This window comes from Chaetura pelagica, unplaced genomic scaffold, assembly GCF_000747805.2.
Source record: "Chaetura pelagica isolate M959 unplaced genomic scaffold, ChaPel_1.0 scaffold372, whole genome shotgun sequence".
In the NCBI taxonomy this organism is placed as follows: domain Eukaryota; kingdom Metazoa; phylum Chordata; class Aves; order Apodiformes; family Apodidae; genus Chaetura; species Chaetura pelagica.
This window is the reverse complement of record NW_009952257.1, coordinates 219,927-231,080: the sequence shown is the minus strand read 5'-3', so window position 1 is coordinate 231,080 and position 11,154 is coordinate 219,927. Positions and strand designations below refer to the sequence as shown.

The following is an 11,154-nucleotide window of genomic DNA, read 5'->3' as shown; positions in this document are numbered from 1 at the left end:
GGAAGAAACACATGCCACTTCAACATTTCCACTGTTCATGGAAAAGCATTACTTTGCAAAGAACTGGATTTTTTAAAACTGATACTAGAAAGCAAAGGAAAATAATGTAGACAATTTTCTTGTCATAGCTTAAATTCACTGCATTGATTTTTCAGCCTTTCTGATATTCGTCATTTACAAAGTCAATTTTACTCTGTCTCTTCGCAGATCGCGAGAACCAGTCGATCCTGATCACGTACGTAGCTCCCTGCTCAGGTCCCTGTGGGGCTGCCCAGTGCCAGGGGATCTCCTGCCTGACCACACGCTCTCTGCTTCTCTTGCCTTTGGCAGCGGAGAATCCGGTGCCGGGAAGACTGTGAACACCAAGCGTGTCATCCAGTACTTTGCAACAATTGCAGCCAGTGGGGAGAAGAAGAAGGAGGAGCAGTCTGGCAAAATGCAGGTAAATGATCAGAGACTGGCTTGAATCAAAGCTTTCCTGTGTTCCTGACATGGTTTTGGCAAGGAGGCAGCAATAATTATGGTCCTGCAGGGAACGCTTGAGGATCAAATCATCAGCGCCAACCCGCTGCTGGAGGCCTTTGGGAACGCCAAGACCGTGAGGAACGACAACTCCTCACGCTTTGTGAGTTGCTGCTTGGGGAAAAATCTCTGCATTTGGGCAGAACCTCTGAATCTCAGGCTGAAATGCTGCTTCTTCTGCTGAACAGGGCAAATTCATCAGAATCCACTTTGGAGCTACAGGCAAACTGGCTTCTGCTGACATTGAAACCTGTAAGAGGCTCCTCTGGCCTGATCCCATTCCTTCCCCAGTTCCCACCTCCACGTGTGGCCTTGTGCCTGACTCTTCCTGCCTTCCTTGCCAGATCTGCTGGAGAAGTCCAGAGTCACTTTCCAGCTCAAGGCAGAAAGAAGCTACCACATCTTTTATCAGATCATGTCCAACAAGAAGCCCGAGCTAATTGGTAGGAAATGCTATTAGTTGTTGGGTGGATTCTGAATGTGTTTAACTTCTCTCTTCATTCTTATGCCCAGATACGTCCTTTCTTTCTTTCAGACATGCTCCTCATCACCACCAACCCATATGACTACCAATTTGTGAGTCAAGGTGAGATCACTGTTGCCAGCATTAATGACCAGGAGGAGCTGATGGCTACAGATGTAAGTGAGACAGAGCATATTGTGGTGATGAAATTGCCTTTAATGGCCTAGGAGTTTATTTGAAGTATTCTGTTGCCAGAGTGCCATTGACATCCTGGGCTTCACTGCTGATGAGAAAACAGCCATCTACAAGCTGACAGGGGCTGTCATGCACTATGGCAACCTGAAGTTCAAGCAGAAGCAACGAGAGGAGCAGGCAGAGCCTGATGGCACAGAAGGTATTAACAAAACCTAGAACTTCCAATAGCAGAAACAGTTACATAGCTTGCACTTTACCTTCAGGTAACTTGCTCCAATTTACTTTTATAAAGACATATATTTCAGCTCCCATAATATTCATACTTCAAAATTTCCCTTCAAGATATCACAAAATTTCAATGCTGAAACCTACATCTTAGGTGTATCTTAGAGGACATGCAGTTTCAATAATTGATTCTCCTTTGTCACTGTCTCCCTCTCTGTCCATAGTTGCTGACAAGGCTGCCTACCTGATGGGTCTGAACTCAGCAGACCTGCTCAAGGCTCTCTGCTACCCCCGAGTCAAGGTTGGGAATGAATATGTGACCAAAGGCCAAACTGTGCAGCAGGTAACAACCAGCTGGTGACTGGGAACCTCTAGCTTGTATCACCTACTTTTTGGTCCAGACATTGGTTTTGTTCTGCTCCATTCTTCTTTGCATTAGGTGAACAATTCAGTGGGTGCTCTGGCAAAGGCTGTCTATGAGAAGATGTTCTTGTGGATGGTTGTTCGTATCAACCAACAGCTGGATACCAAACAGCCCAGACAGTACTTCATTGGTGTCCTGGACATTGCTGGCTTTGAGATCTTTGATGTAAGGAACACAGAATTCAGTATAAAATCTTGAAAAGCAATTAGAGGTCGAGAGAAAGTGCATAATTGTGGTGTGGGAGTTTTTTAAACATTCCATTCACTTGCAATTTCAAATCAAGTGTTGCATTTATTTTTAAAAATAGTTTCTTTTTCATTTTCTGGAAATGTTTTCCTTCCTTGTATGTCCAATGCTTTTTCTCCAGCACAATCCATGAGCCTTAATGAATCTGCATCTTATGGCTTTATGTGATCCACAAGAAAGAAGCAGCTGCTTTTCACATAAGCACAAATATCATAGTGTTTTGAGGGTAGGGGGAGGTTCAGCTTAGTATTAAAAAATCCACTGACAAATAGCACACAAATGCCAAAGATACCATATAATGAGTGTAGGACGAGAAAGGTAGACTAAAGTTACTAAATTGTGCCAAGGCTTTGGAAAAGAGCTTCTGAAGAGCCAAAGGATGATTCCAACAGGAATCAGTTCCATTGACTGTCTTTAGTGCAGGTAGAGAAGTTCTGAAGACACTGAGGGAAGGTGTCCAAAGCAGGACTGGCAAACACTGACAATGTCTGTAATAAAGTCAATGGTAGAGTGTACATAAAGCAAGAGAAATGAGAGATGTAAACTGCCCCTTGGTAGGGATAAGACTACCAAATAATTTTGCAACTTGATTTAAAAACAAATTATATATGTAAAGATTATTCAGGTAACAAAGAGAAAAAAAAATAAAACTGCTTTAAAAATAGTTAATGCAATATTTTAACAGTAAAAACATCTTAACTTTAACTTGGTATCGCTGCATGGGATTCTGAGAGTTCTGCAGGCAGTTCTTCATCTTGAGAATGGCTAAATCTTGTCTTTGCACTGAGCAGTTCAACAGCCTGGAGCAGCTGTGCATCAACTTCACCAATGAGAAACTGCAACAGTTCTTCAACCACCACATGTTCGTGCTGGAGCAGGAGGAGTACAAGAAAGAAGGAATTGAATGGACATTCATTGACTTTGGGATGGACCTGGCTGCCTGCATTGAGCTCATTGAGAAGGTGGCTTCCTGTTCATGTTTCTTAATATCTAAATTCTCTAGTTATAGAGGGATACATAATTTATGTTTGGAGTAAAATGTTAAATTTCAGTTATTAAAGTGTTCAGCATTTCTGTTATTTGTGATGTTGACAGCAATCTGTTGACAGATTCGTAAGTCAAGGTGAATCATCAAGGGTGAAAAATTAGAAACACGTTAATTTTCTGTGACACATTGTCTAGAAAGGAAGAGAAACAACCTTATCTTCTGATTTGTTTAACAGCTTTCTGTACTAAAATTAGCCTCTTTCTAACCAAGGAATCTGTTTCTCTTTCTTGTCTGTTGTCATGCCTTCTAGCCCATGGGCATCTTCTCCATCCTGGAAGAGGAGTGCATGTTCCCCAAGGCAACTGACACCTCTTTCAAGAACAAACTCTATGACCAACATCTGGGCAAGTCCAACAACTTTCAGAAACCCAAACCTGGAAAAGGCAAAGCTGAGGCCCACTTCTCCCTGGTGCACTATGCTGGCACAGTGGACTACAACATCACTGGCTGGCTGGAGAAGAACAAGGACCCTCTGAATGAAACTGTCATTGGGTTGTACCAGAAATCATCCGTAAAGACCCTGGCCTTACTCTTTGCCTCTGTTGGTGGAGAGGCAGGTCAGCTCTCTCAAATATAATTTCTTTGGTGCATGATGGTTCTGCAAATTTATAGGATCATGAATGGACCACAAAGCCATAAATGTTGTTTCTTTATCTTCACTTTATCAGAGGCTAGTGGTGGTGGTGGTGGTGGCAAGAAAGGTGCCAAGAAGAAGGGTTCTTCTTTCCAGACTGTCTCAGCTCTTTTCCGGGTACGTAAACACTTTATCTTTCATCTATTAACTACACTTATTAAACTACACTTTCAAATGGCTCAGCCACCATAAAAGCAAACAAACAAACAAAAACAAGCAAAGAACTTAGAATTATCATTAAAATTCTCATTTTAAAAAAATACACCTTATGGAATGAAAAATTATATTGGAATGCTACACTTATACTCCAAATATACACGGCTTTTCTCATAAAACTCTGAAGTGCCAATGATCGATCGATCTATCTATCTATTATCTATCTATCTATCATCTCTCTATCTATCATCTCTCTATCTATTTTGTTATCCTAAAAGGTGATGCTCAATGTTTAGAATCAGAGGGGACTGAGCTATTTATTGAGGTGTTAGCAGCTGATAATTTTCAGCTCAGTGCATCTCCATTGATAGATTTTTATGCCAAGTTCAAAGAACAAAAGTGTTAGTTTTTCCATATTTCACGTAAACATATTAAATCATGATCCCACAGGAGAACTTGAACAAGCTGATGACCAATCTTCGGAGCACTCACCCCCACTTTGTCCGTTGCATCATCCCAAATGAAACAAAAACACCTGGTAAGATGCTCAAGCAGAAAGAGGACTTGCTCTGATACAGCCATTCCCAGGCACTGGGAGTCGTGGTGTTCATTTCTGCTCTGAACTGCAGGTGCCATGGAGCATGAGCTGGTGCTGCACCAGCTGCGGTGCAACGGAGTGCTGGAAGGGATCCGAATTTGCAGGAAAGGATTCCCCAGCAGGGTTCTCTACGCTGACTTCAAGCAGAGGTGAGAGCTCTGCTCTTCTCAGCATCATTGGAGCAATGTTGGTTCATCTCATTCAGGCTGGACTCAGTTGTCAGCTCTGTGGAGCTGTTAGGGTTCAGCAACTGGTGTGTGTTGGTTGGGAAAAAGCAGCCTTATGTTCCTGTCTCTTTTCACAGATACAAGGTGCTTAATGCCAGTGCCATCCCAGAGGGACAGTTCATTGATAGCAAGAAGGCTTCTGAGAAGCTTCTTGGGTCAATTGATGTGGATCACACCCAGTACAAATTTGGACACACCAAGGTACAAACCCTCCCTGACTCACTTGCCCTGTGCCTGTGCTTTGCTCTACCTGTCAGTGACCTGCTGCAACACTCCCTCTCCAGGTGTTCTTCAAAGCTGGGCTGCTGGGGCTCCTGGAGGAGATGAGGGATGAGAAGCTGGCACAGCTCATCACCCGCACACAGGCCATGTGCAGGGGCTTCCTGATGAGAGTGGAGTACCAGAGAATGGTGGAGAGGAGGTAGACATTCCTCATCTTCTGTTAAAGTCACTGTACTTGGAGGGAAGTGTTGACACTGGTCATACTGAAAATATTCAATGTATATTTTCTGCTTCAGGGAGTCCATCTTCTGCATCCAGTACAACGTTCGGGCCTTCATGAACGTCAAGCACTGGCCCTGGATGAAGCTGTTCTTCAAGATCAAGCCCTTGCTGAAGAGTGCAGAGTCTGAGAAGGAGATGGCCAACATGAAGGAGGAGTTTGAGAAAACCAAGGAGGAGCTTGCAAAGTCTGAGGCCAAGAGGAAGGAGCTGGAGGAGAAAATGGTGAAACTGGTGCAGGAGAAAAACGACCTGCAGCTCCAAGTGCAGGCTGTGAGTATCACCACTTACTTCCCAGTCAGAAAACAAGTCTAGTTTCAGACTGCTCTTTTGCAAGCAGGAAGTCAGACTATGGATGACCAGATGTTGTATACTTGTTGAATTATGCATCATATGGACTTTGAAGCTGAAGACAATGGTGTCATACAGTAGCACAGTGAGCATTCCAACAGCCAGTTCAAAGGGGCAGGGAGCTCCAAGTGGGAGTCAGTACTCTTACTGTCCATAGCTAGCCAAGTTCAAGTATTCAGTAGACCTGAACCCTTGGAGTAGGTGAATCCTGTGGGCAATAGCTCTGTCTCACCAGGATTAATTAATTTTGCACAGTAAATGCAACCTAGAATTCAAATTGATGCTTATAAATTCAGCCACTTAATAAATTGTGGATAGTTGTTCATTCAGAATGTGGGAAATATGGCTTGAAATTCTCCTCAGTCTGAAAAGAAGTTAATCCAGAGCTTCTGAACACAGTCTCATTGCCCATGGCTGTTCTACAGTGTTTTACTGTGCTCAGTAGTGCTCAATATTCCCTAGGAAAATGAAAAGAAACAGGTAGATAAACCCTGGTACAGGCAGATATTGATCCTCCCGAGTGATCCAGCTGAGTCCTGCCAATCCTGCTTGAATCTATAACACTTAAATGCAAAATGTCCATACCAAATGAGGAGAGCACATGTATGTATGTATAATAATCTATAATAATATTAAAATACCATATCTGGGAAGACACTTCATATCTCTGTATTATTTAGACATAATTCAGTACAATGGAGAATAAGAAAGGAATAGAGAAATCAAAGCAAAATCTTTTATTTCTGAGAACTGTAATGATTTGCATCTGCAAATTGGATTTTCCTCATATGCCATGTAGTAGATTTATTATTATCCCATGGAACTTGTAGGCACACCAAATTTAGGAAAATAATTTATTCTTTTAAAATAGATTCCAACACTACTTGGTATTCAAATTCCATCTTACCAAGAAATTCTACTCATTACAGTATTGAAATTACTGAAATTACTAAATACGTTATTCGCGTTTCCTCCAGTTACAAAGTGATTTGAGTCTTGAGTTAAAAAATAGGAAACATAGTGTATTTCTTTGGTCTAAAAGAAAATAAGGCACAGATTTTTATTTGATTACTTAACTGAGTAAGTACTTCTAAGTTAAACACATTTAGGACAAAGCTATTTGAAAGAAATCCAAAAGACTAAAGAAATAGAAAGCCAGCTGAAATCAGCACTAAAAACTCCAAGCAGTCAGGCTGGAAATATGACAAGTGTAAACATTATTAAAAAGACAACATCTCCATAGTATGTGCAGTAATTTTAATGAATCTAGAAGAGTTACATAATTTTTGTATCTAACAGTTTTTCTCTTGAGAACAGTAAATCCTTCACATACCACTGGGTTCAGCATCAGTTACAAAGGGGAAGTCACTTATTACTGTGTATGAAGAAGAAAGGTTGCAAGTCCACTAAAAAAAATAGTAATAGATAGGATAACTTCTTTCTATTGCCTGTAAGTGCATCAGCTATTCTCATAACTACAAGTAATGAGAGATATTTTTGAACAAGAAAAAAAACAACAAAACAAACAAAAAACCAAATAAAAGAAGCAGTTCCAAAATGAGTATTTGCAAAACTATTTCCCAGACAGAAAAATTAACAACATTGTTCAACTGTTTCAGGGGAAGCAGCATTTCAGACATGGCTGTTAGATGTGTTAGTAAAATAAAAAGTAAAGAAGGAAAATTTCCAAATATCAGAAACAAACATGATCTGTGTCTCCCCACCAGGAAGCAGACAGCTTGGCTGATGCTGAGGAAAGGTGTGACCAGCTCATCAAAACCAAAATCCAGCTGTAAGCCGAAATTATGGAGGTGACTGAAAGGGCGGAGGAAGAGGAGGAAATTAATGCTGATCTGACAGCCAAGAAGAGGAAACTGGAGGATGAGTGTTCAGAGCTGAAGAAAGATATTGATGACCTTGAGCTAACACTGGCCAAGGTTGAGAAGGAAAAGCATGCCACTGAAAACAAGGTCTGAGTTGGAACTTGTAAATGACAATCCAGAAAAATCACCATGCTGTTACAGGAATTCTGTATCTATTTCCTTTATTTACACTTGCTCCCTTCTTCTCAAAGGTGAAAAACCTCACAGAGGAGATGGCAGCCCTGGACGAGACCATTGCCAAGCTGACCAAAGAGAAGAAAGCCCTCCAAGAGGCCCATCAGCAGACGCTGGATGACCTGCAGGCAGAGGAGGACAAAGTCAACACTCTGACCAAAGCTAAAATCAAGCTGGAGCAGCAAGTGGACGATGTAAGCACACAGAAACACAGCAAGAATAGCACAGGTGTGGAGTTAGACCTGGCTGGCAGAGCACTCAAGCTCTTGTTTCTTGTAGCTGGAAGGGTCCCTGGAGCAGGAGAAGAAACTGCGCATGGACCTTGAGAGAGCTAAGAGGAAACTTGAAGGAGACCTGAAGATGGCCAATGACAGCATCATGGATTTGGAAAATGATAAGCAGCAGCTGGATGAGAAACTGAAGAAGTAAGTGTGGCTGTGGGGCCCCTGAGGGCCGGGCTGGTCTTGACCTTGGGTGGTTTTGTTGCGGCACTAAGAGGGTTTGCTTTGCCCCAAGGAAAGACTTTGAGATCAGCCAGATCCAGAGCAAAATCGAAGATGAGCAAGCCCTGGGCATGCAGTTACAGAAGAAGATCAAGGAGCTGCAGGCAAGTCTCTGCTCCTCCTGCTCTCTGTCTGCCAGGGTGGGGTCAGGTGGGAGGAGGGCCTGGGCGTGAAGGGTTGTTGCTGCTGTTCCCCAGGCTCGTATTGAGGAGCTGGAGGAGGAAATTGAGGCCGAGCGAACCTCTCGGGCCAAAGCAGAGAAGCATCGGGCTGACCTGTCCAGGGAGCTGGAGGAGATCAGCGAGCGCCTGGAAGAAGCAGGAGGAGCTACTGCAGCTCAGATCGAGATGAACAAGAAGCGGGAGGCAGAGTTCCAGAAGATGCGCCGTGACCTGGAGGAGGCCACGCTGCAGCACGAAGCCACGGCTGCCGCCCTGCGCAAGAAGCACGCGGACAGCACAGCTGAGCTGGGGGAGCAGATCGACAACCTGCAACGCGTGAAGCAGAAGCTGGAGAAGGAGAAGAGTGAGCTGAAGATGGAGATTGACGACTTGGCCAGTAACATGGAGTCTGTCTCCAAGGCCAAGGTACGCAGCTGCAGTAGAACATGCTCACAGGGTCAAGCTGTGGCACACAGGCTGCCCTTACCTGCCACGTTCTCATTGAAAAACCCTGCTGTGAGGATTAGGCAGAGTCCAGGAGTTCACCTCCTTTCCTTCCTCGTGTTTGCTCTCTAGGCAAACCTGGAGAAGATGTGTCGCACGCTGGAAGATGCAAATGGATAATATCAGAGAGGTTATGCTGAAGTGACCTTTTGGGCACATGGTCTGTCCAACATGCTTTGTCTCCTCTGCAAGTTCTGCTAACTGCCTAGTTTGCAGCCCTAAATGTCCACGATACTGATGGCAATAAAAGACTTGAGCATCTCCAAACTTTCCCAGGTGAATATTCGCGCCAGGTAGAGGAGAAGGATGCTCTGATTTCTCAGCTGTCTAGGGGCAAGCAAGGATTTACCCAGCAGATTGAGGAACTCAAGAGGCACCTGGAGGAAGAGATAAAGGTGAGATGGCTCTCTGTATTCTGACTTATTCATCAGATTCCTTGTCTGTAAGAGGTGCTTCCAATACTCGGGCTAACAATGAGAGAGAAAAAAACCCAATTAGGTACGTCAGTTCAAGTCTTTCCATATTAGCTATGCTTCAGAATTTATCCAAATTTTTTTGTGTGTCATTAGTCTCTTCTTTCTTTCTTTATTCAATGCACTGTTGTAATTTTTTCATCCAGCATCCAAAAACATATAAGTCAGGAGATTTCTGAAGATATTTCTGATCATTGTCCCAACACTCTTGTTACTGTAGGCCAAGAACGCCCTGGCCCACGCCTTGCAGTCTGCTCGCCACGACTGTGACTTGCTCCGGGAACAGTATGAGGAGGAGCAGGAAGCCAAGGGGGAGCTGCAGCGTGCCCTGTCCAAGGCCAACAGCGAAGTGGCCCAGTGGAGAACCAAATACGAGACGGACGCGATTCAGCGCACCGAGGAGCTGGAGGAGGCCAAGTACGTGGGGAAGGAGGGCAAGGCTGACAGAGAGGAAGAACAGGAATTTGAGGAGAGCACTCTGATATTGTCAGCCAATATTCTGGTTCGGGTTGGAAGCCAGGAAGAGAGGCCAGGCAGTGGGAAAAGGCAGGATCAGCAAAGCGCTTCACATGCAGAATAGCAGAGAGATGCCGAGTGTGACCAGCAGAGTGACCAGCAGAGACTGAATTGCTGTAGCCCAGGACTCAGCCATAGCAGTGCAGTGGTTTGGGGGTTCCTGCAACTCTGTGTAAATGGGGATCAGCCACTACCAAGTGGCCAAGTTGCTCTTGTGAAAAACATACTGGCTGCACACCAAGAGCTCCCATTGGCTTCTTCACATGGACCTGTGCTTATCTTCTGCCAGGAAGAAGCTGGCACAGCGGCTGCAGGACGCAGAGGAACACGTTGAAGCCGTCAATGCCAAATGTGCTTCCCTGGAAAAGACCAAGCAGAGGCTGCAGAATGAAGTGGAGGACTTGATGATTGACGTGGAGCGCTCAAACGCTGCCTGTGCAGCTCTGGATAAGAAGCAGAGGAACTTTGACAAGGTGTGTTGGGCTGCAGGCCTGGGGCTCGGGAGCAGGGCAGCCCCTCCTGGTTGCCACATCCACACTCAGGCCCCATTTCTCTGCAGATCCTGGCCGAGTGGAAGCAGAAGTATGAGGAGACGCAGGCTGAGCTGGAAGCCTCCCAGAAGGAGTCTCGCTCTCTCAGCACCGAGCTGTTCAAGATGAAGAATGCCTATGAGGAGTCCTTGGACCACCTGGAGACGCTCAAGCGCGAGAACAAGAACCTGCAGCGTAAGTCCCTGGCCCTCTGCTGCTGGCAGGGCTTTCTGACTCTCCACCTCTCCCCGCTGCTGCACACGGGGCTGTGCCTGCAGCTCTGCAGAGATGCCTGTCCCCTTGGTGTGGCAGGGCCCTTCCCACCTGGCTCTGTGCCTGACCAGGCCGTTGCTCTTGGCTCCCACAGAGGAGATTTCCGACCTGACGGAGCAGATTGCCGAGGGAGGAAAGGCGATTCATGAGCTGGAGAAAGTCAAGAAGCAGATTGAGCAGGAGAAGTCTGAACTCCAGGCCTCCCTGGAGGAAGCTGAGGTACAGCTTTCTGTGCTTGAATCTTCACTTACAGCACCGTTTAGCAATCTCAGATACTGGTTACAAAATAATATGCATAGAGAATCAACTCCAGGCCCAGGAAGCAGGGGCCTTTAGATTATACAAGTCTTTGCATACACAACCCTTTTTTCTTCTTCTTTCTTCCAAGTGTCAGACCTCATGCCGGGCATTATTCTTTAAAAGGAAGCTAAAGTTACTGACATTGTTATTCATACAATGCACTGTTTTGTATGGTTTTTCAGGCTTCCCTGGAACATGAAGAGGGGAAGATCCTGCGCCTCCAGCTTGAGCTCAACCAAGTGAAGTC

The 11,154-nt window shown here is 44.8% G+C and overlaps 1 pseudogene; it reads left to right on the top strand.

The window, feature by feature from the left end:
* Window positions 1–11,154, top strand: part of LOC104397455 — a 13,100-nt pseudogene that overhangs the window by 898 nt on the left and 1,048 nt on the right.